Source organism: Schistocerca gregaria, chromosome X (assembly GCF_023897955.1).
Source record: "Schistocerca gregaria isolate iqSchGreg1 chromosome X, iqSchGreg1.2, whole genome shotgun sequence".
NCBI lineage: Eukaryota > Metazoa > Arthropoda > Insecta > Orthoptera > Acrididae > Schistocerca > Schistocerca gregaria.
The window spans coordinates 327,411,781-327,437,461 of NC_064931.1; the positions used below are offsets into that span (position 1 = coordinate 327,411,781).

General features: G+C 43.5%; 1 protein-coding gene and 1 non-coding gene across 2 annotated transcripts in view; one reads left to right on the top strand and one right to left on the bottom strand.

The window, feature by feature from the left end:
- LOC126298052 (misshapen-like kinase 1) overlaps positions 1-25,681 on the top strand; it is a 1,491,768-nt gene that overhangs the window by 935,933 nt on the left and 530,154 nt on the right. The window lies entirely within an intron of this gene.
- On the bottom strand, positions 16,883-16,956 carry Trnat-ugu (transfer RNA threonine (anticodon UGU)). Its single transcript has one exon. It is a non-coding gene; the product is annotated as a tRNA-Thr (tRNA).

The following is a 25,681-nucleotide window of genomic DNA, read 5'->3' on the forward strand; positions in this document are numbered from 1 at the left end:
ACGGGGCCTAATGGAGACCCTCTCCTAATTCCGGTAGTTTCGAAAAAAAAGCTCCTAAACAAGTTTGATGTGGCTGACTGGTCATTAAATTTGATCGTCGTCCGCAGTTATTACTTGCCGTAGGCACTAAGGGAGAAAAGGGGAGATCATGGTTTAAAGTTCATTAGAGATTAAATACTCATCGTACTCTGCATAGTAAAAACCTGCTTCGCAGCGAAAGATTTCGTACTGAGGAGCCAACGGATTAACGCCCTTCTACAAGCGACTTTACTTGAATTGGTTGTGTTGTCCCTAAGTCTCGCCAAATAAATGTCTTCACAGGGCTGACAGATTTCAGTCTGAAAGAAAATCCTCTTTTCAGGGTTCTCAGGGAGGATTTAAGCTGTTGACAGTTGAGGAATACACTAGTTTCACGCATTTTCTCTGTTACTTATTAATTTTAACAGGAATTATACAAAAATCATTAAATGACACTGATATACTCATTACAACGGATTAACAACACTTTTCTTTCTTACCATAGCTCCCGAGCCTCGAAAACCTGGATTGCATTACTCAAGCTACATGTTCACTTCCCTTACAGCGAGAGCGGCTGGCACTGAAGGTGCCTGTCTTCGTTTTGGTAACTGACCACTGTTTAACTACGATTAGCGTCCAGAAGAAGCGAGATTCAAATCCTCTTCCGGAAATTCAGGTACATGTTTCCCTCTGCTTCCGTAAATCACGTTACGCGAAAGACGTGGTGGTTTCTACTAAGTCACCGCAATCTAATTCCTTCATATCGCCTGCAGACAGCATTCAGCTAAACTTTCATTGCACAGGTAAAATGAGGAGATTATGGTCCGTACAGTGGTACACAGATATTCATTTTCCTTTCGTTCCATTAATGACTGGAACAGGTGAGGAAATGGTACATATTACTCCTCGCCATGCTCTGTGCATTGGCTTGCGGTGTGTGTCTATTGATGTTGAATCTGAATTTTTAAGTTCTAGAACAGCAGGTAAGGTTCATGATTGATTTACTATACAACATTTTCGTAAAGCTAAGAGCACTGCTCTTTCCGGCTTGCTGTGTGATGCTGTTCGTCATCCAGCGATTGTTCCAGTGACACGGTTCAGTTGACACTCAGCACTGTGATCATTATTATAACAGTTATTTCTGTTGACAAGTCATCCCATATGAGTTACAATGTGGAACGGCCCCGTGACATGCATCTCCTCTTCAAGGGCATTTCATCAGGGGCTATCGCAAATACACTCCTGGAAATTGAAATAAGAACACCGTGAATTCATTGTCCCAGGAAGGGGAAACTTTATTGACACATTCCTGGGGTCAGATACATCACATGATCACACTGACAGAACCATAGGCACATAGACACAGGCAACAGAGCATGCACAATGTCGGCACTAGTACAGTGTATATCCACCATTCGCAGCAATGCAGGCTGCTATTCTCCCATGGAGACGATCGTAGAGATGCTGGATGTAGTCCTGTGGAACGGCTTGCCATGCCATTTCCACCTGGCGCCTCAGTTGGACCAGCGTTCGTGCTGGACGTGCAGACCGCGTGAGACGACGCTTCATCCAGTCCCAAACATGCTCAATGGGGGACAGATCCGGAGATCTTGCTGGCTAGAGCACGTTGGGTGGCACGGAATACATGTGGACGTGCATTGTCCTGTTGGAACAGCAAGTTCCCTTGCCGGTCTAGGAATGGTAGAACGATGGGTTCGATGACGGTTTGGATGTACCGTGCACTATTCAGTGTCCCCTCGACGATCAACAGAGGTGTATGGCCAGTGTAGGAGATCGCTCCCCACACCATGATGCCGGGTGTTGGCCCTGTGTGCCTCGGTCGTATGCAGTCCTGATTGTGGCGCTCACCTGCACGGTGCCAAACACTCATACGACCATCATTGGCACCGAGGCAGAAGCGACTCTCATCGCTGAAGACGACACGTCTCCATTCGTCCCTCCATTCACGCCTGTCGCGACACCACTGGAGGCGGGCTGCACGATGTTGGGGCGTGAGCGGAAGACGGCCTAACGGTGTGCGGGACCGTAGCCCAGCTTCATGGAGACGGTTGCGAATGGTCCTCGCCGATACCCCAGGAGCCTAATTTGCTGGGAAGTGGCGGTGCGGTCCCCTACGTCACTGCGTAGGATCCTACGGTCTTGGCGTGCATCCGTGCGTCGCTGCGGTCCGGTCCCAGGTCAACGGGCACGTGCACCTTCCGCCGACCACTGGCGACAACATCGACGTACTGTGGAGACCTCACGCCCCACGTGTTGAGCAATTCGGCGGTACGTCCACCCGGCCTCCCGCATGCCCACTATACGCCCTCGCTCAAAGTCCGTCAACTGCACATACGGTTCACATCCACGCTGTCGCGGCATGCTACCAGTGTTAAAGACTGCGATGGAGCTCCGTATGCCACGGCAAACTGGCTGACACTGACGGCAGCGGTGCACAAATGCTGCGCAGCTAGCGCCATTCGACGGCCAACACCGCGGTTCCTGGTGTGTCCGCTGTGTCATGCGTGTGATCATTGCTTGTACAGCCCTCTCCCAGTGTCCGGAGCAAGCATGGTGGGTCTGACACACCGGTGTCAATGTGTTCTTTTTTCCATTTCCAGGAGTGTAGCTACACACAGAATTACATGATACCACCGGAGGTACCAAGTGCCACATAATTGTGACGTGTTCTTGCTAATCGACGTAAAGGTACCTCTAGTAATACCGAGAATAACGCTGCTGCTACGAGAGGTACCGGCATTAGACTGAGGGAGACAAGCCTTTATTACAGTCTATCAGTGTTTTCAGATCATTTGAAACTTTAATCTATGAAAGCGAATGCCGCTATTTTTCCTTTTAAAACCAAAAGCCAGTTTCCTTCGCCATCCTTGTGCAATCCGAGCTTGTGATTCGCCTCTGATTAATTTCTTTTCGAAGGGACATTAATATCTGTTGTACCTTCCTAGTAGCTACATATTACAGATCTCTAAGCTGTGCACTTTTTCTTTGCCGATTACAACAGATTTTTAAAATGAAAATGACAAAAACTGACCTACTTTTCCTATTTTCACTGACTAATGTTTTATAGCCTCACATTGTAACACGAAGTTTCATTGAAGTTGAGGGTGTTTGCTGAACAGAAGGAAAATATTTGATGTCCACTATAGAACCTCTTTTACAGCAGCATGACAGTACAGTTCCCACAAAATCAACCAACTCATTGGCAGAGGAAGAGCTGTTTACCGCAGATGTGTTTCTGAGCTCCATCGTGAAGAAAGAACACCGGAGTTCCTGTGCAGTCTCACGGGGAGCAATGTCAGAAAGATATTTGGAGCACCAGAAGGAACGAATCAGATGTCTAAGGACCCACCGAGTCATAATTTTAAGGCGACTACTACTTACTGAACATATATGTGGTAAAACATTAATTTGCAGTATTAGTCTCTTTTATTTTTGCCATTCCTTCCAACAAAGGGCAATCATACCTCTGCAGTAAACCGTCACAGCACAAGGACGCAGTATGAAGACGAAAAACCGTTGTGCTCTAATAGACCATGACTAATAGTTTCTCGGTAGTGCAAACGTCGCATTCCTTTCAAATAATGTATTCAGCAATTTTTGTTTAACCGCAGAAGTGAGGAAGACGTTCATTTCTATTGTTCTTACAATTTACGCGTTCTTAAGCGTTCGTGGGTAAAATAACCTCTATTCCCTGCTTGTTTTTCGTCTTTGACACACTTTCTCTTGTTTCATTAGTTCCAAGCCATCTAAGTAACAGAAACAAATAAGGTCTTTGAAACATTTCTCGGTATCCCTAGACCACATGGAATGAATGTGAAGATTACTGTACACTTTGTCTTCAATTCATACACAGTAAGGCCGGCCGCGGTGGTGTAGCGGTTCTAGGCGCTCAGTCTGGAACCGAGCGACTGCTACGGTCGCAGGTTCGAATCCTGCCTCGGGCATTGATGTGTGTGATGTCCTTAGGTTAGTTAGGTTTAAGTAGTTCTAAGTTCTAGGGAACTGATGACCACAGAGGTTAAGTCCCATAGTGCTCAGAGCCATTTGAACCATACACAGTAAGAGTTCTCTAGTTCCATTGACATCTCAAAAATATTTACATTTTTCCCACATTTAGGTATCTTGTGCTCTTGCATGTATCTGATTAGGTCACTGTACAGAGCGCCATATAGGTCTAAGTGGCACGCCGAATTACTGTTGTTCTAAATACACTTGTCATGCCCTTGATTGCCCAATTTGATAATGGGCCAAACTCCGTTTACACAATTAAATGTACGATTTGATAGGATCTTAGATATTCTAGTGGGTTGTACACAAAAACATCTGAAAAGGCTTAACAGCCGAAATTGTACAGTAATGGAGACAAAACACAGCAATGTTTTACTATACTTACACAGTGACAGAAAGTGTGGTAAAATGTGGTCATTTACGCGATTTCATTTTTTATTTCTGAAACAATGTACATAGAACATACTTTTTGGAACAACAAACTGTTTGTGTATGATTTACTCAAATGAATTTAATAAATTCCGAAAACAAATACCAATGTTACAAAAGACAAGATCTCAAAGCAGAACTTACGCCAAAAGGACGTTGCAGACTGGTGCTCCTAGATTCCTATCTAACTGAAAAGTAATGTAATATCTTTCAACTTCCCTTCAGTAGTCAGTTAGGCTTCTTTACTTGGTTCAGCCTGCCGGTGTGGCCGTGCGGTTCTAGGCGCTTCAGTCTGGAGCCGCGTGACCGCTACGGTCGCAGGTCCGAATCCTGCCTCGGGCATGGATGTGTGTGATGTCCTTAGGTTAGTTAGGTTTAAGTAGTTAAGTCCCATAGTGCTCTGAGCCATTTTTTTTCTTTACTCGGTTCAAGTAATGACTACCTCGTCTACCTCTTTAACAGGGAGTGAAAACACCTGATAATTTCCGGGTATGTGGCTTTCAACCCCGCTTTTCAAGCTGTTATCTCAATGGATTTTACTTGCGTTGTTTTAATGTTCATTTTGGATTTAATTTATTTCTAGAAATTGCTTTGCAGGTGTAGAGAAATCAGTCCTAAAAATTTCATACTCGTATCTTAAATTTTCGAATTCATTATGGTAACTAAATAGCAACATAGGTTGCTCTATTTTCCGTAAAAAAGCATCTGCTACGTAAAAACATTATCAGCTGGTAAATAATTATGTCCTATTGCCGGAAAAAGTGATAGTGATTGTTATGACAAACGTTTGAACCATTTTACTTGACTCTAATAAAACGATGGTATGGAAACGCTTGCTGCCAGTATAACAAGGGGAAGAAATCTGATGACATTTATCGCTAGTGTAGGCTGCGAGTTATTTCTGGTCTATTTACGTACTTAGCTTTTACTCATATTGTTGGTGTTATAGTAATTTTGCTAGAGGAATTATTCGAGTGATACACTACTTCTTCTTCAATGTTAGATTTCTTTCGATCATGTAAATAAGAAGAATAAAAAATGCATTGACTCTTACAATAGCAGTTGATTGCCACACGTAGCCCCGAGATACACGGTATGTGTCGCAGACTCTTCTCTGCTTCTATGGAGTGACAACATGGATTTGAGACATACTGGAAGTGAAAAACAACGACGATGTTAGATGCTTTTTTTCTTTGTGTGCAACTGAAGGGTGTGTGTAAAGTTTCTTTGCCTCTCAATACACGTTAATGCATTGGCTGCGTTTCTTCTTTTCATCCTGTAGCTTGTCGAAAGGGCTTCTCTGTTAATTTTTGGAGAAAGAAAACTGGCGTTCTACGGATCGGAGCGTGGAATGTCAGATCCCTTAATCGGGCAGGTAGGTTAGAAAATTTAAAAAGGGAAATGGATAGGTTAAAGTTAGATATAGTGGGAATTAGTGAAGTTCGGTGGCAGGAGGAACAAGACTTCTGGTCAGGTGACTACAGGGTTATAAACACAAAATCAAATAGGGGTAATGCAGGAGTAGGTTTAATAATGAATAGGAAAATAGGAATGCGGGTAAGCTACTACAAACAGCATAGTGAACGCATTATTGTGGCCAAGATAGATACGAAGCCCACACCTACTACAGTAGTACAAGTTTATATGCCAACTAGCTCTGCAGATGATGAAGAAATTGAACAAATGTACGATGAAATAAAAGAAATTATTCAGATAGTGAAGGGAGACGAAAATTTAATAGTAATGGGTGACTGGAATTCGAGTGTAGGAAAAGGGAGAGAAGGAAACATATTAGGTGAATATGGATTGGGGCTAAGAAATGAAAGAGGAAGCCGCCTAGTAGAATTTTGCACAGAGCACAACTTAATCATAGCTAACACTTGGTTTAAGAATCATGAAAGAAGGTTGTATACGTGGAAGAACCCTGGAGATACTAAAAGGTATCAGATAGATTATATAATGGTAAGACAGAGATTTAGGAACCAGGTTTTAAGTTGTAAGACATTTCCAGGGGCAGATGTGGACTCTGACCACAATCTATTGGTTATGACCTGTAGATTAAAACTGAAGAAACTGCAAAAATGTGAGAAATTAAAGAGATGGGACCTGGATAAACTGAAAGAACCAGAGGTTGTACAGAGTTTCAGAGAGAGCATAAGGGAACAATTGACAGGAATAGGGGAAAGAAATACAGTAGAAGAAGAATGGGTAGCTCTGAGGGATGTAGTAGTGAAGGCAGCAGAGGATAAAGTAGGTACAAAGACGAGGGCTGCTAGAAATCCTTGGGTAACAGAAGAAATATTGAATTTAATTGATGAAAGGAGAAAATATAAAAATGCAGTAAATGAAGCAGGCAAAAAGGAATACAAACGTCTCAAAAATGAGATCGACAGGAAGTGCAAAATGGCTAAACAGGGATGGCTAGAGGACAAATGTAAGGATGTAGAAGCTTATCTCACTAGGGGTAAGATAGATACTGCCTACAGGAAAATTAAAGAGACCTTTGGAGAGAAGAGAACCACGTGTATGAATATCAAGAGCTCAGATGGCAGCCCAGTTCTAAGCAAAGAAGGGAAGGCAGAAAGGTGGAAGGAGTATATAGAAGGTTTATACAAGGGCGATGTACTTGAGGACAATATTATGGAAATAGAAGAGGATGTAGATGAAGACGAAATGGGAGATACGATACTGCGTGAAGAGTTTGACAGAGCACTGAAAGACCTGAGTCGAAACAAGGCCCCCGGAGTAGACAACATTCCATTAGAACTACTGACGGCCTTGGGAGAGCCAGTTATGACAAAACTCTACCAGCTGGTGAGCAAGATGTATGAGACAGGCGAAATACCCTCAGACTTCAAGAAGAATATAATAATTCCAATCCCAAAGAAAGCAGGTGCTGACAGATGTGAAAATTACCGAACTATCAGTTTAATAAGCCACGGCTGCAAAATACTAACGCGAATTCTTTACAGACGAATGGAAAAACTGGTAGATGCAGACCTCGGGGAGGACCAGTTTGGATTCCGTCGAAATGTTGGAACACGTGAGGCAATACTGACCTTACGACTTATCTTAGAAGAAAGATTAAGAAAAGGCAAACCTACGTTTCTAGCATTTGTAGACTTAGAGAAAGCTTTTGACAATGTTGACTGGAATACTCTTTTTCAAATTCTAAAGGTGGCAGGGGTAAAATACAGGGAGCGAAAGGCTATTTATAGTTTGTACAGAAACCAGATGGCAGTAATAATAGTCGAGGGGCATGAAAGGGAAGCAGTGGTTGGGAAAGGAGTGAGACAGGGTTGTAGCCTCTCCCCGATGTTATTCAATCTGTATATTGAGCAAGCAGTAAAGGAAACAAAAGAAAAATTTGGAGTAGGTATTAAAATTCATGGAGACGAAGTAAAAACTTTGAGGTTCGCCGATGACATTGTAATTCTGTCAGAGACGGCAAAGGACTTGGAAGAGCAGTTGAACGGAATGGACAGTGTCTTGAAAGGAGGATATAAGATGAACATTAACAAAAGCAAAACGAGGATAATGGAATGTAGTCAAATTAAATCGGGTGATGCTGAGGGAATTAGATTCGGAAATGAGACACTTAAAGTAGTAAAGGAGTTTTGCTATTTAGGAAGTAAAATAACTGATGATGGTCGAAGTAGAGAGGATATAAAATGTAGACTGGCAATGGCAAGGAAAGCGTTTCTGAAGAAGAGAAATTTGTTAACATCGAGTATAGATTTATGTATCAGGAAGTCGTTTCTGAAAGTATTTGTTTGGAGTGTAGCCATGTATGGAAGTGAAACATGGACAATAACTAGTTTGGACAAGAAGAGAATAGAAGCTTTCGAAATGTGGTGCTACAGAAGAATACTGAAGATAAGGTGGATAGATCACGTAACTAATGAGGAGGTATTGAATAGGATTGGGGAGAAGAGAAGTTTGTGGCACAACTTGACTAGAAGAAGGGATCGGTTGGTAGGACATGTTTTGAGGCATCAAGGGATCACAAATTTAGCATTGGAGGGCAGCGTGGAGGGTAAAAATCGTAGAGGGAGACCGAGAGATCAGTACACTAAGCAGATTCAGAAGGATGTAGGTCGCAGTAGGTACTGGGAGATGAAGCAGCTTGCACAGGATAGAGTAGCATGGAGAGCTGCATCAAACCAGTCTCAGGACTGAAGACAACAACAACAACAACAATTATGGTTCAGAGTCTTGTTCTTTCTTAAAAGATTTCTTCATGCTTGTCAATTACCTTTACGTCTTCAATGAGTTCTGTTAGTCAGTTTCTTCTGTTTCTCGTCGACAAAGCTAAGTTCTCAACTTTCTTTATGAGATTGTTGCTATTCATTCTATGTAGGAGGCCATAATATTGTAATCGACCTTTCCTGATTGTATCTCTGGGTTTTTCTGCAACTTGGCACATTTCATTTCATTCCTTATTTATCTAAATTCCATTTTCGCCTTTTTTATCCTAGATTCCTTCTTCGAACCTTTCTTTCTTGGTGTATGATATTTATTAATTTGAGATCAGTCACTAAGTATCACAGTTTTATTGCATAAAATAGTTTAGTTTTAAAAACTGCATCGTAATATCGTCGGTTTTGGTGTCTATTCCAAGTGAGTTTTCATGCTCTTTGTATGCTATTCGATGTTTGTTTACTTCCACATTTAGCACCGATGATTCAATAATCTCACCTCAACATCTGAACTGTCTGCTTGGAGATTTCATCAAACGTGGTGAATAAAGGCTGAGTGTTATATCCCGATTATTCTCTCTCTATATTCAATATGAAAACAATTTTTAAAACATACAATGGGGGCTTTCACGACAGATTTCTTAGCTGTTGGTTAATATTCCGGATTGTATGGCCGTGGTTCACGAAACTTTTCTCTTCCCAACTCTTCTTCTACAGTTCCGCTGAGTTCGCCGACTGAGAGGTCGGACGTCGGAGAGTGACATAAATACTGTGGAAAAAGGGCGTGGTCGATGTTTATACGTGATCGACGAAGATAATGCATAGTAAACATTAGAAACGGGAAAGTTGACTGCGACTATACAACCAGGAAGAGTCACCAATTTTAAAATCGTCTACATCACGATAAATATAAGATTAATTTGATAACATATTGTTAACTAGATGTGGGGAGGTATAGCGCATCCAGTAATATAAAAAGGAAACAAAATTAGAATTTTTTGATTTAAGACTCTTTGGAAACGAGTTCTTCCGTTAAGGTAAAGGGGGAAAATGAAAAATTACTCGTTGCGCTGACATACTAAACCTTCCCAGCCAGTGAACATATTGGTCTCGTTCGCGTTGGGCAGCTGTGGTAAACAGAATATAAGCTCAGAACCCGCAGCTGCTGATAGTGACAACAGAAGGGGTTCAATAACGAGTCTGGGGAGCGAAAAGGGATAATTGAGTTAGTGTGCGTGCGGCCGTGCGCTGTGTTGGCAAGGGCCGGCGCGCCGCCATAGATCGATACCAGCCGACAGTCGACAGCCGCAGCCGCAGCGCACAACCTCGCCCTTCTCCTGTATGACCCTCCACATTCTTCACACTAGTTCGTGTGAAGTTTTCTTAACGTGAGGGCTGCAGCTCCACCTACAAATAATAATATATCACTCCAGGGGCGTGCACAAAGGGATGTGCTCCTAGGGACAACTGGAGCATTAGGTACCTAACATCTCTATTCGCTACTAGTTATCCCAGGGGTATACCCAGTAAATATATCTGTCAGAGGGAAGATGCAAGAAAAAAGTAGCATTGCACAAGGTATAAGGGCTATCTAAAAAAAAAATAAACCGCTACTAATATCAAAGCTAAAGACTTTGCGATTAGAGAAAGACTAAGGAAAACCTGTTTTTGAAACACAGTTCTGTATATAAGCTAAATATGGACAATGATGAAGACAGGAAAGAAACTACTAGAGCGTTGAAAGCTCTTGGTATAGCAGACTGTTAAATATTAGATATACTGATCGAGTAAGAAACCGAGAAGTCCAACAAGCCAGTGAGAAAAATTGTCTTCTGAAGAATATAATGAAAGGAAGAGGTAGAGTAGTTGTAAACGAATTTAAACATGAGTTGTTCTTGGAAGCAGCAATTGAAGGGATGGTAGAAGGAAAGAGTCGAAGAGACAGGCCTAGAAACGAGTACATAATCCACCTTATCATAGACTGTCTCTTCACGTCCAGAGAGATACCACTACCACGCTTTGTTACAACATAATGGCGGTGAAGTTCTCAAACAAACAAAAATAAATTATTATTTGTCCGAAAAGCTTTTATAGTGTTTTGGTTAACTGTCGTCAGATACCGATGAAGGCATACATATAGTACATCAATAAACACTCTAAGACAAAAAAGAAAAAAATGCATCACGAAGAAATTTTCCGAATGATGCAGAAATCGCTAGATGTAATGCAAACGTACAGACAAACAAACAATTCCAATTTTTAGAAAAAAATGGGTGATATATTCAAGAGTAAGAGCTTCACAAATTGAGCAAGTCAATAAGGCGTTGGTCCACGTCGGGCCCCTAAGCAAGCAATTATTCGCGTTGCCATTGATTGACAGAGTTGTTGGGTGTGCTCCTAAGGGATATCGTGCAAAATTCTGTCCAATTGATGCGTTAGATCGTCGAAATCCAGAGATGACAGGGGGGCAGGGGGGGGGGGGGGGTTCGTCGCGCCGCCCATAATGCTTCAAACGATCTCAGTTGGGGAGAGATCCGGCAACCTAGCGGGCCAATTATGGTCTGGAAAACACGAAGACAAGCAGTCAAAATTCTCATCGGGTACCGGAGGGTACTATCTTGCTGAAATGTAAGCCCAGGATGGCTTGCCATGAAAGGGCAACAAAACGTGGTGTAGAATATCGTTCACGTATGGCTGTGCTATAAGGGTTCCACGGGTGACAACCACAGGGGTAATGCCATGAAAAGAAATGGCACCCCAGACCATCACTTCCGGTCGGACCGTAAGGCGAGCGACAGTTAGGTTGGTACCCCACCGCTGTCCAGGATGTCTCCAGACACGACTTCGCTGGTCATCGGGACTCAGTATGAAGCGGGACTCATCAATGAAGACAATTCTACTCCAGCCAATGAGGTTCAAGGCCAAAGACGTGTCTGGAGACGCTCTGGAGAAAGGTGGCATACCAGTCTAACTGTCGCCCACCATACGGTTCGACAGCCAGAAGTGATGGTCTGGGGTATCATTTCTTTTCATAGCAGGATCGCTGTGGTTATCATTCGCGGCACCGTTACAGCACAGTGGTACGTCGACGACATTGTACGCCCATTGTTGTTGTCCTTCGTGGCAAGCCATCCTGGGATTCCATTTCAGCAAGATAATGTCCGCCCGTACATGGCGGGAATTTCTTCTGATTCCTTCGTGCTTGCCAAACCATATCTTGGCCAGCAAGGTCGACAGATTTCTCCCCAATTGAAAACGTTTGGAGCATTATGGGCAGGGCCCGCTAACCATCTCATGATTTTGACGATCTAACGCGCCAATTGGAAAGACTTTGCCACGGTATTTCTCAGGAGGACATCCAACAACTCTATCAAATAACGTTAAGCAGAGTAACTGCTTTCGTATTGGCCAGAGGCGGGCCAACAGGTTATTTACTTGCTCAATTTGTGAAGCCTGTAATGTTCGAATACTGTATTACTAGTGTCTTGCTTGGCAAAGGCAAGTTGTTTAAATATCGGACATAACGTTGCAAAGCGATATGAGGTGGAATGAGGATGTGAGAGCTGTGGTAGGGAAGGCGAATGGTCAACTTCGGTTTATTGGGAGAATTTTAGGAAAGATGGTTCACCTGTAAAGGAGACCGCATATAGGACACTGGTGCGACCTATTCTTGAGTACTGTTCGAGTGTTTGGGATCCGTACCAGTATCGAAGTAAGACATTGAAACAATTCATAGGCGGGCTGCTAGATTTGTTACCGGTTGTTTCGAACAACACTTAAGTGTTACGGAGATTCTTCGGGAAATCAAACGGGAATCCCTGGAGGAAAGGCGACGTTCTTTTCGAGAAACACTATTGAGAACATTTAGAGAACCGGAATTTGAAGTTCCTGCCGAACGATTCTACTGCCGACAACATACATTGCGCGTAAGGACCACGGAGATAAGGTACGAAAGATTAAGGCCCATACGGAGGCATATGGACAGTCGTTTTTCCCTCGCTCTATTTGCGAGTGGAAAAGGAAAGAAAGGTGGGTTGCGGAGTATCTATGTAGATTTAAATGTAAATGTAGAATGTAACTACTCCAGCCGGCGGTGGCTCGACTACGGACGTCAAGGAGCTGGACCGCGGGCGAGGAAAACAAACTCAACGTGTGGGTTAATCTACGAGAAAGCTGGGAATCCGAACACCGCGTAGAGACAGCACAGAAAAAACGCCAAACTTGACCACTGCGTGTGACTGACAGCTGGAACAAGAGCATGGCACGATGCAAAACTAGGTCCATGGTAGTCAATGTCAGCGTAAAAGCTGACGAGCCCGGCCTGTCACCACCGTCAAATAAATACCTGGATCACGCTCCCCTCGCCCCATCCGCTACAGTTTGCAGCACTACTCTGCAGCGAGACGCACGCCAACTCATCTGCGTCCATGTCCTTGTCCCCTGGCAGCGTTGATGTTTTTGTTGTTGTTGTGGTCTTCAGTCCGAAGATTCCTTTGATGTAGCTCTCCATTTTGCTCTATCCGGCCCCGAATAAATACTGCAACCTATATCCTTTTGAACCTGATTACTGTATTCATCTCTTGGTCCCCCACTACATTTTTTACCTCTCACACTTTCCTCCAGTGCTACATTGGTGATCCTTTGTGTCTCAGAATGTGATCTGTCAACCGATCCCTTCTTTCAGTTAAGTTATGCAACAAATTTCTTTTCTCACCAATTATGTTCAGTGCTTCCTCACTGGTTACATGGTCTCTGTAGCGACACATTTCAAAAGCTTTTATTCTCTTCTTGTGTGAACTGTTTATCATCCAACTTTCACTTCCATGCAAAGCTACACTCCCGAAAAATACCTTCAGAAAAGACTTCCTCTTACTTTGACCTATATTAGATGGTCACAAATTTCTCCTCTTCACAAACACTTTTCTTACCATTGCCAGTCTACGTTTTATATCCCCTATACTAGAGTCACCATCAGTTATTTTGGTAGCCAAATAACAAAACTGATCTACTATTTTTGTTGTCTCTTTTTCTAATCTAATTCCCTAAGCAACTCCTGATTTAATTTCAGTACATTCCATTACCCTTGTTTTGTTTCTGTTGCTTTTCTCCTTATATCCTGCTTTCAAGAGACTGTCCATCCCGTTCAACTACTCTTCCAAGTTCTTTGCTGTCTCTGACAGAATTACAATGTTATCGTCAGCCCACAAAGTTTTTATATCTTCTCCCTGAACTTTAATCTTTTCTCCAAACTTTTATTTCGTTTTCCTTACTGTTTGCTCAATGCACAAATTGAATAACATTGGTGATAGGCTACAACTCTGTCCCATTCCGTTCTCAGCCATCCTTTCATGCCCACTGACTCTTATAACTGCTGTCTGGTTTCTACAAACGTTGTACACTACTGGCCATTAAAATTGCTACACCAAGAAGAAATGCAGATGATAAACGGGTATTCATTGGACAAATACAGTATACTAGAACTGACATGTGAATACATTTTCACGCAATTTGGGTGCATAGAGCCTGAGAAATCAGTACCCAGAACAACCACCTCTGGCCGTAATGACGGCCGTGATACGCCTGGGCATTGAGTCAAACAGAGCTTGGATGGCGTGTAAAGGTACAGCTGCCCATGCAGCTTCAACACGATACCACAGTTCATCAAGTGTAGTGACTGGTGTATTGTGACGAGACAGTTGCTCGGCCACCATTGACCAGACGTTTTCAATTGGTGAGAGATCTGGAGAATGTGCTGGACAGCGCAGCAGTCGGACGTTTTCTGTATCCAGAAAGGCCCATACAGGACCTGCAACATGCGGTCGTGCATTATCCTGCTGAAATGTAGGGTTTCGCAGGGATCGAATGAAGGATAGAGCCACGGGTCGTAACACATCTGAAATGTAACGTCCACTTTTCAAAGTGCCGTCAATGCGAACAAGAGGTGACCGAGACGTGTAACCAATGGTACCCTATACCATCACGCCGGGTGATACGCCAGTTTGGCGATGACGAATGCACGCTTCCAATGCGCGTTCACCGCGATGTCGCCAAACACGGATGCGACCATCATGATGCTGTAAACACAACCTGGATTCATCCGAAAAAATGACGTTTTGCCATTCGTGCACCCAGGTTCGTCGTTCACAATCGCAGGCGCTCCTGTCTGTGATGCAGTGTCAAGGGTAGCCGCAGTCGTGGTGTCCGTGCTGATCATCCATGCTGCTGCAAACGTCGTCGAACTGTTCGTGCAGATGGTTGTTGTCTTGAAAACGTCCCATCTGTTGACTCAGGGATCTAGAAGTGGCTGCACGATCCGTTACAGCCATGCAGCCATCTCGACTGCTAGTGATACCAACGCGAGCAGCAATGTCGCGATACGATAACCCGAAATCGCGATATGTTACAATCCGACCTTTATCAAAGTCGGAAACGTGATGGTACGCATTTCTCCTCCTTACATGAGGCATCACAACAACGTTTAGCCAGGCAACGCCGGTAAACTGCTGTTTGTGTCTGAGAAAACGGTTGGAAACTTTCCTCATGTCAGCACGTTGTAAGTGTCGGCGCCAACCTTGTGTAAATGCTCTGAAAAGCTAATCCATTGCAAATCACTGCATCTTCCACCTGTCGGTTAAATTTTTCGTCTGTAGCACGTCATCTTCGTGGTGTAGCAATTTTAATGACCAGTAGTGTATATAACCATGCACTCCCTGTAATTTTCCCCTGCTACCTTCATAATTTCAAAGAGGGTATTCCAGTCGACATAGTCAAACGCTTTCTGCAAAAGCTATGAACGTAGTTTTCCTATCCCTGAATTATTTTTCAAGATAAGTTGTAGGATAATTATCTGGCAGTGATACTAAACCAATATTGTCGTCATTCTGTCCAGTTCCATTCTGAGAGCAGGAAGAATGACTGTTAGGATACTTCTGTACGCGGCCTGATATTTAACCTTATTCCCACCACTCCTACACGAAATATACTCTGGCGGCAGCAGAATTGTCGCATAGATTTTCTCAGACTTGTTATCTAAACTCACCCGACACAGTTTCGCGAGGCAGCGACGATTTTCTTAAAAAGTAAAAGTCCGATTTATGTTCCACGAGCACCACGGTTACACTTCAGAATTGTATGTTCCACTCTATTGTGATACTGGCAGCACATCTCTGAATTCGTGTGATGTCTACGAAACTCTGGAGCAATACTCCAGAACTGACTGCACTACTGTTATGTAAGCGATTTGCTATATGGAAGCACTGAAGTTCCCATAACCCTTCCAACAAATCTAAGTCCTCCATTCGCATTTCGTAATACTGTCTTTACGTATTGGTCCCATTTCATAACGCTTCTTAGAGTTATATAAATATTTAAACGATGCGACTAGCTGCACATGCTCATCACTAATTCTTCAATCGTTTACTGTCGAATTCTTTCTTATTTGCGTTGTCTTGCGTGTTGTACTGCAAGATAAAACTTACAATAAAGCAGTGTCCGAAATATGAAACAATAAAAGCTCGTAAGCAGAAGATACATATAAAAAACGAGATCTTAAGATGTCTTCCCCTAAAACAAAACAGCAAATACCGCTAGTTGCCACACCTGATTGTGTGTGAGTTGCCCTGCTCTCTTTGGGTTGGTTAAACGAGCTCCATCAGCAATCGATCTCAGTCCAGAGAAATAGGTGTGAAGGGGGACCGTGGCAGGTCCCCAGACGTGCTCTACAGGAATTAAAAACCAAGATTTCTCTATCCTCTCTAAGACGCGAGTAATTCGTTAACCAGCGTAACTCGATGCGTGCAGCTATTATCTGGTCCAGCCGAACCTTTGAGAAGTTGCACGTGTGTCTAAGCTAAATCTGTCGATCCGAAGGTTGGATCCAACATCACAGTGCTTTACTGGACATAGTACTATTGGAGAGTTTTTTATTTCTTTACTTGAAATGTCGTACCCAGCCAGTTGTAGGGAAACCATAGTTTCACATGAACTGCGAACCACGCTGTGACTTACTTTTCAGATCGATATGTCATACCTAAATGCTTGGAGCGGCTGGGTATCGAAACCTGGTCCTTTAGATTTGTAGTCTGGCACATACCGACGGATCCACAGAGTCACACACAACATGTGTTTACACTGAAATTACAATGAAATTAACACCCTTAGCTGCTTACAGGCGTTGACATACGTCAACGGGGACAGATGAAAATGTGTGCCCCGACCGGGACTCGAACCCGGGATCTCCTGCTTACATGGCAGACGCTCTAACCATCTAAGCCACCGAGGACAGAGGATAGCGAGACTACAGGGATTTATCTCTGGCACGCCTCCCGCGAATCCCACATTCTCATCGTATTGTCCCGCACTACATTCGTAGTGTCCCCGCCCATTATACTCATTACTCGCGGCGCGTTGCCGATTCTCGTAAGAGGTCGGTCACCGTTTGTGCATTCGCACAGAAGAAGAAGATGGTCAAGTGGCCGGTGAGCCTTAATTATATATTTACTAAGATGGTACCTCTTCTTTCGGACATGTCCGAAAGAACAGATACCATCTTAGTAAATATGTGTTTACACTTCCTAATCTCTTCACCTTCAGGCATGAACAGCATTCCACTGACAACGAACGAAGTAGTGGAACTCCAAACTTCCATCCACTAAGACGTATCCCTATAAATGAACCCTACCACCAAAAAAAGCTTTTCTGTTTTTCGCTATATTCCTGCAAAAGTACGGACAAAACTTTCCCTCGAGAAGAACGCACTGTGCGAATCATTATGAAAACTGATCTATTCATCCGTTAAAAACACGTTCTTGCTTCAGTTTGTTCAGTGTACGAGTACAATCTCAATATTCCTGACTCCACCCAATTGTACAGAGCTGTGAGCAGGACGCACTTAGATACCAACTGCTCTTAGGCTTCTGCACTGTGGTCCTAGGGAAATTGCAGCCGTAAGCTGTACAGGAAATTGTCTGGCAGACGATGGATGGTTTTGTAGTGCAGTGAACCCGAGACATGGGAATCATTAGTGTGTAGTCGACATATTGTCCTACGGCATATACCTGCCCCAATGCCTAGGAGTGCGCTGTATGGCTACTGAAACCGGCCATGGTACTAATGGAGATGCTTTGATATTCCCTTACATGCACCGCCCGAGGTGGCGCAGAGGTTAGCAGGTTAGCACACTGGACTCGCATTCGAGAGGGCGAAGGTTCAAACCCGTTTCCGGTTATCCTAATTTAGGTTTTCCGTGTTTCCCGTAAATCGCTACAGGGAAATGCCGTCAAGATTCCTTTGAAATGGCACGGCTGACTTCGTTCCTCGTCCTTTCCTAATCCTATGACACCAATGACGCTGTTTGGTCCCCTCTCCCAAGTCACCCAACCAACCAACCTTACTTGCAGTGTCGTGCGTGAAATATGGCGCTATTGCCTGTTAGAAGTGGGGTCACCGAAAACCTTAAACGCGGACACTTCACAAAATTGGCCAACGCTGTCCCGACGATTGTACAGCTAATTCTTTGCTGCGCATCGGCATTAATTATTTTACCATTTGTGATTGCTAAAATGTTTGTATGCTAGAAGCAAATAAAAAAATACTTTACCATCAATGGTGCCAAATTTATGAAAGTAACCTAAATTAATATTTTGTATGGATGCCTATGCTCTGAAGCTGCTATTGTAACAATAATTATTTTCGTTCCTTCTCTCCTTGAGCGTATTGAAAATGAAAAAGCTCTTTCGCCAGAGGTGTTTTACTTTTATCAACGATTCATCGTTAGTTTTTATGACAAACAGCTCGCGAATATAGTAATGTTTATTCCGTGGATTAAGTGTTGAGATATAGCGGCGCGGAGTGGCCGCGCGGTTTAAGGCGCCAAGTCACAGGGTGCGCGGCTTCACCCGCCGGATGTTCGAGTCCTCCCTCGTGTGTGTGTGTGTGTGTGTGTGTGTGTGTGTGTGTGTGTGTGTCGTTCTTAGCGTAAGTTAGTTTAATTAGTGTGTAAGTCTAGGGACCCATGACCTCAGCAGTTTGGTCCGTTAGCAATTCACACACATCTGAACATTTTTTTGAACTGTTAACATAACAACTATTTTGTCTAAGTATGACATCTGTTACAAATTATAAAAATTTTATCCCTCTTACATGCTCTAATGACAACTATTTTTTTTTTCTTTCACTGTGAATGGTAGCTGTACACATTCGCAAATATCAAAAAATGGCTCTGAGGTCTATGGGACTTAACTTCTGAGGTCATCAGTCCCCTAGAACTTAGAACTCTATAAACCCAACTAACCTAAGGACATCACACACATCCATGCCCGAGGCAGGATTCGAACTTCTGAGGTCATCAGTCCCCTAGAACTTAGAACTCTATAAACCCAACTAACCTAAGGACATCACACACATCCATGCCCGAGGCAGGATTCGAACTTCTGAGGTCATCAGTCCCCTAGAACGTAGAACTCTATAAGCCCAACTAACCTAAGGACATCACACACATCCATGCCCGAGGCAGGATTCGAACCTGCGACCGTAGCGGTCGCGCGGTTCCAGACGGAAGCGCCCAGAACCGCTCGGCCACTCCAGCCGGCACGCAAATATCAATTCCTGACAGTTTTAGAAGGCCTTAGTTTCGTGAATGACATTGTCTTCTGGGAACACTTACTCCTTTTACTTGTAAACATTTCACTAGTAGTAACTTGAGATTTTATTGCGACATCACATGTTTCCAGGGTAGCGATGTCGTTCCTTCATTTATTTTCCTGTAATTTGTGAGTTGTGCAAACTCCGTGTATACAGTATTCATATAACCGCTATATATTCAAAGAGAATAGACTGAAAATGCAAGATAATGAGAAATGAGTATATATAATTAAAAAACATGCAGGACCGACATGGTTATGAGTAGGTATAGAACATAACGCGCGCAAAATTGTAATGGAGGCCCCTATAGTGCAGTGCTGTCGGTGCCGGTGATGCTGGTGGTATTTTCTTCTTTCTGTTCAAGCATATTTCATTGATGACGTTTCCCTTCCAATTATAATTTGAAACAGATGCTCCGCTCTTCATAGCGCACTGTTCGTTAATTTTCCACTCCACTAGATGTCGGTCAGACCCAAACAATGGACCATAATAGCGTCACTAATTATCTTCTGGCGGGGCGCACAAGTACACTCACTGACAAATAAAGTCAAGCACCCAGAACAACTACACACGTTGAGAGGTTTTCTAGTTTTATTTTAGAGATTACAAAATCGAGTTAAATTAGTGACCAAACTGGCAGTACGAGCACACTGCTGTTTACTTGTCAGGACGATGTTGCTCCCGTTGGACCGTGATGCTTGCACTAATTTGATTGGGAAGGATAATTCACAGCACCTGGTCTAGTGTTTAAAAAACAGAGCCGTTCGTACCGCTCCCTCTAGATCGCACAGTCCCCAGATCGATTCCCGCTGGGGCCGGAGAGTCGAAGATTTCTTCCCTCGGAGACTGGGTGTTTGTGTTGTCCTAATCATCTCATCACATCTTCATCGACGCGCAAGTCGCCGAAGGAGCATCAAATACGAGGAGTGTTCGATAAGTAATGAAACACTTGCTTTTTTCTCGACCAATTTCTGTTTAAAAATGTGGAATTTGTTGTGGAACGTCGAGGAACATTCCCAATTTAGCCCCTCATGAAGTTGCGATAGGTGCCGGCGCTATACGTAGCCTTCATGACAGCTTCTGTAGCGGAGGTGCGTTCCAAGCAGAGCTGTCATTGAGTTTCTTTTGGAGGAAAACCAGAGCATCCCAGATATTCATAGCCGCTTACAGAATGTCTTCTGAGATGTGGCACTGAACAAAAGCACGGTGAGTCATTGGGCGAGGCGTCTGTCATCTCGTGCTTGCCGGCCGACCACGCACGGCTTCGCCTCCTCCAATGTTGGAACGTCCAGACGCTCTCATTCGGGATGAGACGGATAACAAACCCCTCGCTGCTCATGTGGACTATTCTGTTTGTAGTGTTGACACATTCGTCCACCAGTTGGAGTACTCAAAGGTGTGTGCCTGTTCGGTTCTTCGCCGTCTAACAAGAGACCATAAAGAGCAACGAAGGGTCATCTATACAGAACTGCTTGCGCGTTACGAGGCTGATCGTGGCAATTTTTTGTTGAACACCGTCACAGTCGATGAAACATGGGTTGATCACTTCTAATCGGAAACAAAACGGCAGTCCGTGGAGTGGCAGCACACCACCTCTCCTCCAAAGGAAAAGCTCAAAGCCGCACCCTCAGCTGGTAAAATTATGGCGACTCTGAAGGAGTTATTCTGTTTGATTTCCTCCATCATGGTGCAACGATCAACTCTAAATTGTATTGTGCTACGCTCAGGAAACTGAAGAAACAACTTCGCCACAAAAATGCAAACCAACTTCTCCTTCTCTATAACAACGCATTATCATCCTAAATCTGAGAGTCTGTCACTGAGCACTGCTGAGATGCATGCTGTGATTTCTAAGGAGAAACTGGAAAATGAATGGTCCACTGAGTGCATGGCGAGGCTACAATGTAAGTGTGGAGAAAACGCAGTCAGACAAATAGATGGGGAGTACGTTTCTGGGTTTTTAAAAGATAAATAAGGACCGAAAATAGAATGTAATAGATGCAAGTAGATGAAGGCTTAGCGTGAGGACCTCTAGACGGATCATTGCCCGGCAATGGATGATCATGATCTCATGATGATGATGATGATGATGATGATGATGATGACTGTGGTGATGATGTATTATATGAAGTATACAAACCATGATACCAACAGAAAATCTGTAACTTACGCGTCGCTTATTACCCATTTATGGAGCACTTGAGAAAAAACAAAGAAAAACATCGTTTCTTAAGTATTCATTACAGAGCTGTTTCCATGGGAGTGGTCACTTTGGCCAGTTTAGTAAATCTTTGAGATACTCCAGCCACTTTCGCGTAAAAGGATGCATATAAATTAATTTATAATAATTTTTTATCAGAAGCAGCATTTCGTCGCCTAACACAATTAACGCGCTCTACAGAAACGTCGCTACCTAAATAGGTATGTGCTAAAGGAAAGAATATATGCCTACTTGAAGATGGCAACGTGCTGCATATTTGCGTCGTCCCAAACTTTTGCTTGAAGTGAATAATGATACAATCAGAAAAGTGCAACGTTTTATAAATTTTGTAGACAATCGCAAACTTCAATGAATTACGTTGTCATATGGGCACATTTGAGACATATGTGTTTTTTTCAAACAATGATTCTTGCTCTTTGGACGCTCTGGCGCTTCGAAGTTTGTGAGAGGCGGTGCCCAAGTTCCTTCCTGTTCTACTGTATATGGTGGTCTACTTATTCATGCTGCCCCAGGTACACTGACTGAGCACGACAGATTTCTTCACACGCACTGAGCTTCTCTTCATCTAATAGTTCTCGTTGCAATTACGTATTGTGTGTCGTGTACCACAACAGTGACATTTCTATACCAGTACATGAATCAGCGCACAATTCTGATATAACTGACATTCTGTTTACAAAAGACACCGTACACAAAGGTGACAAAAGTCATGGGGTACCTCCTAATTTTGTGTCGGACGTCTTTTGCCCGCCGTACAGCAGCAACTCGACGTGACACGGACTCAGCCATGCTGCCCCTCCAGCCGTCCATAATTGCGAAAGGGTTGTCGGTGCTGGATTTTGTGTACGTGCTGACCTCCCGATTACGTCCCATTAATGTTCCATGGGATTCATATCGGGCAATCTGGGTGACAATATCATTCGCTCGAACTGCCCAGAATGTTCTTCAAACCAATCGCTAACAATTGTGGCCTGGTAACATGGCACATTGTCATCCATAATAATTTCGTCGTTGTTTGGGGAAACGAAGTCGGTGAGTAGCTGCAAATGGTCTCTAAGTAGCCGAACGTGATCATTTCCAATCTGTGATCGGTTCGGTTGGACCAGAGTACACAGTCCATTTCCACACCATTATGGAGCCACCAACAGCTTGCACAGTGCCTTGTTGACAACATGACTTCGTGGGGTCTGCGCCACGTCCGACCCTACGATCAGCTCTTGCCAACGGATGTAAACACTCATCCGACCAGGCTACGGTTTTCCAGTCGTCTAGGGACCAACCTACACGGACACGAGCCCAGAAGAGGCGTTACAGGCGGTGTCGTGGTGTTAGCAAAAGCACTCGCGTCGGTCGTCTGCTGCCATAGCGTATTAACGCCAGATTTCGCTGCATTGTCCTAACGAATACGTTCGTCGTACTTGCCACACTGATTTCTGCGGTTATTTCAGGCAGTGCTGCTTGTCTGTTAGCACTGACAACTCCACGCAAATGCTGTTGCTCTCGGTCATTAAGTGGAGGGCGTCGGCCACTGTGTTGTCCGTGGTATGACGTAATGCCTGAAATCTGGCATTCTCGGCACACTTTTGACACTATGGTCTCGGAATGTTGATTTTCCTAACGATTTCCGAAATGGAATGCCCCTTGCGGCCAGCTCCAACTACCATTCCGCGTTCAAAGTCTGTTAATTCCTGTCGTGCAGCCATAATGATGTTGGAAACCTTTTCACATGGATTGCCTGAGTACAAATGATAGCTCCACCAATGCACTGCCCTCTTATACCTTGTGTACGCGATGCTACAGCCCTACAGCCATCTATATATGTGCGTATCGATATCCCATGACTTTTGTCACCTTAAATGTAAGTGTCGCAGGCGTCTGTGTAGTTGTAAGCTGAAATTTTCCCCACCTGTCACGCCCCGTATCATTCGACGGTCGCAGCTGTTCAGGAAGACAAAGTAACCAGTTACAACGAAACTATGAACTATGGAAAGAAGTAGCGCATGTCCAGGAACTGAATGAAGCACTGCCCGGCCTACACTAATGGCTTACATTACGAATTAGGATACAAGAGACAATCTAAAGAGGTTTTTGATACTTTTGTTATCAAGCTTCGACAATACACAACGTACAAGGCAACTTTTTACGATCAAGAGTTTCTTCTTGAAAAAGATATTTTTCATCCCTCACTGCATACTACACCAAATCTGTGCTGTTGAGATACAAACTGTCTTATCACAAAATACGGTATCGCGGACTTACAGACAGTACTGCATGCTTGTGTCCAAAAATTATGTAGACGGTAGATGATCTGAAACGGAGTATTTTGAGTGTCATAAGACCATTGCTATTCACAATATATATAAATGACCTTGTGGATAACATCGGAAGTTGACTGAGGCTTTTTGCGGTTGATGATATAGTATATCGAGAGGTTGTAACAATGGAAAATTCTACTGAAATGCAGGAGGATCTGCAACGAATTGATGCATGGGGCAGGGAATGGCAATTGAATCTCAATGTAGACAAGTGTAATGTGCTGCGAATATGTAGAAAGAAAGATCCTTTATCATTTAGCTACAATATAGCAGGTCAGCAACTGGAAGCAGTTAATTCCATAAATTATCTGAGAGTAGGCATTAGGAATGATCTAAAATGCAATGACCATATAAAATTAATCATCGGTAAAGGAGATACCACACTGAGATTCATTGGAAGAATTCTAAGGAAATGCAGTCCGAAAACAAAGGAAGTTGGTTACAGTACACTTGTTCGCCCACTGCTTGAATATTGCTCACCAGTGTGAGATCCGTACCAGATATGGTTGAGAAGATTCAACGGAGATCAGAGCGCTTCGTTACAGGATCATTTAATAATCGCGAAAGCGTTACAGAGATGATAGATAAACTCCAGGGGAAGACTCTGCAAGAGAGACGCTCAGTAGATCGGTACGGGCTTTTGTGGAAATTTCCAGAACATACCTTCACCGAGGAGTCAAGCAGTATATTGCTCCCTCCTACGTATATCTCGCTAAGAGACCATAAGGATAAAATCAGAGAGATTAGAGCCCAGGCAGACGCATACCGACAATCTTTCTTTCCAAGAACAATACGAGACTGGAACAGAAGGGAGAACCGATAGAGGTACTCAAAGTACCCTACGCCACACACCGTTAGGTGGGTTGCGGAATATGGATGTAGATGTAGCATAGCTAACATTTGGAAATGAATACTTACAGTATCTTCTCACCGTTATAAACACCTTGCATCTTACAGCAACAGCTTAAGCTCATAACACTGTTTAAAGTGTTGACTGTCAGTCTCAGTGCATGCAGCAGCCACGTCTACTGATGAAAGTCGATACTTCACGACAATCGCTTATCACCAACAACGCCTCTCTATCCATTTGCGAGGTCCTCCTGATATCTGGGATACAGACTTTTATTCATTACACAATTGTTATGCATTCTTGTAAAGAACCGTTCAATCAAAGAACCAGTCAATCTGCATATTTAGCAGTACCAACTGCAATTGAAAGCACAGTGGCTCCTGCAAGCCCAACATAATTTGGTCTAGTTTCGTTGTTAGGCCGTTCACGGAATATGCCTGTTATATTTTTGCCTTGGAGCAGCGGCGATTTCGGAGTTGTTTTACAATCATGGCGGATGTAAAACTGGGTTCCCAGTTTGAATAGCAACACAAAGTAATTGTCTGCTATTTACGTGCGCGACATTTGTATCAATTTCCATTATGACAGATCCTTCACCTCCTACAAAACTCAATAACTGCAGTGGTCTACCATTTTTCTGAAGACAAAGAAGTGTCGTGTACGACTTCGGACACAACGGTAAGGAGAGATGGGCTACAGAGTGGCGCAGCAGCTGTTGTCGTGGGACAGCTGGACAGGAGCAGAAGTGATTAGCGAGAACGCAATAAACACAAGATTTACTTAACTTGTATTTCTCCAAACGTACGAAGCGGAAGTACCATTTTCTGGACCAGAAACGAAGAAAAAGTGTGATATTTCAAGATGTATCAAACTGTATATCGAGCAATACAGTGCGACATGTAGCCATAAATTTACGAATGCTGGAGACCAGTAGGCAAGACTGCATTAACGTGTCGAGCTGAGGAGAGGTGACCATCTT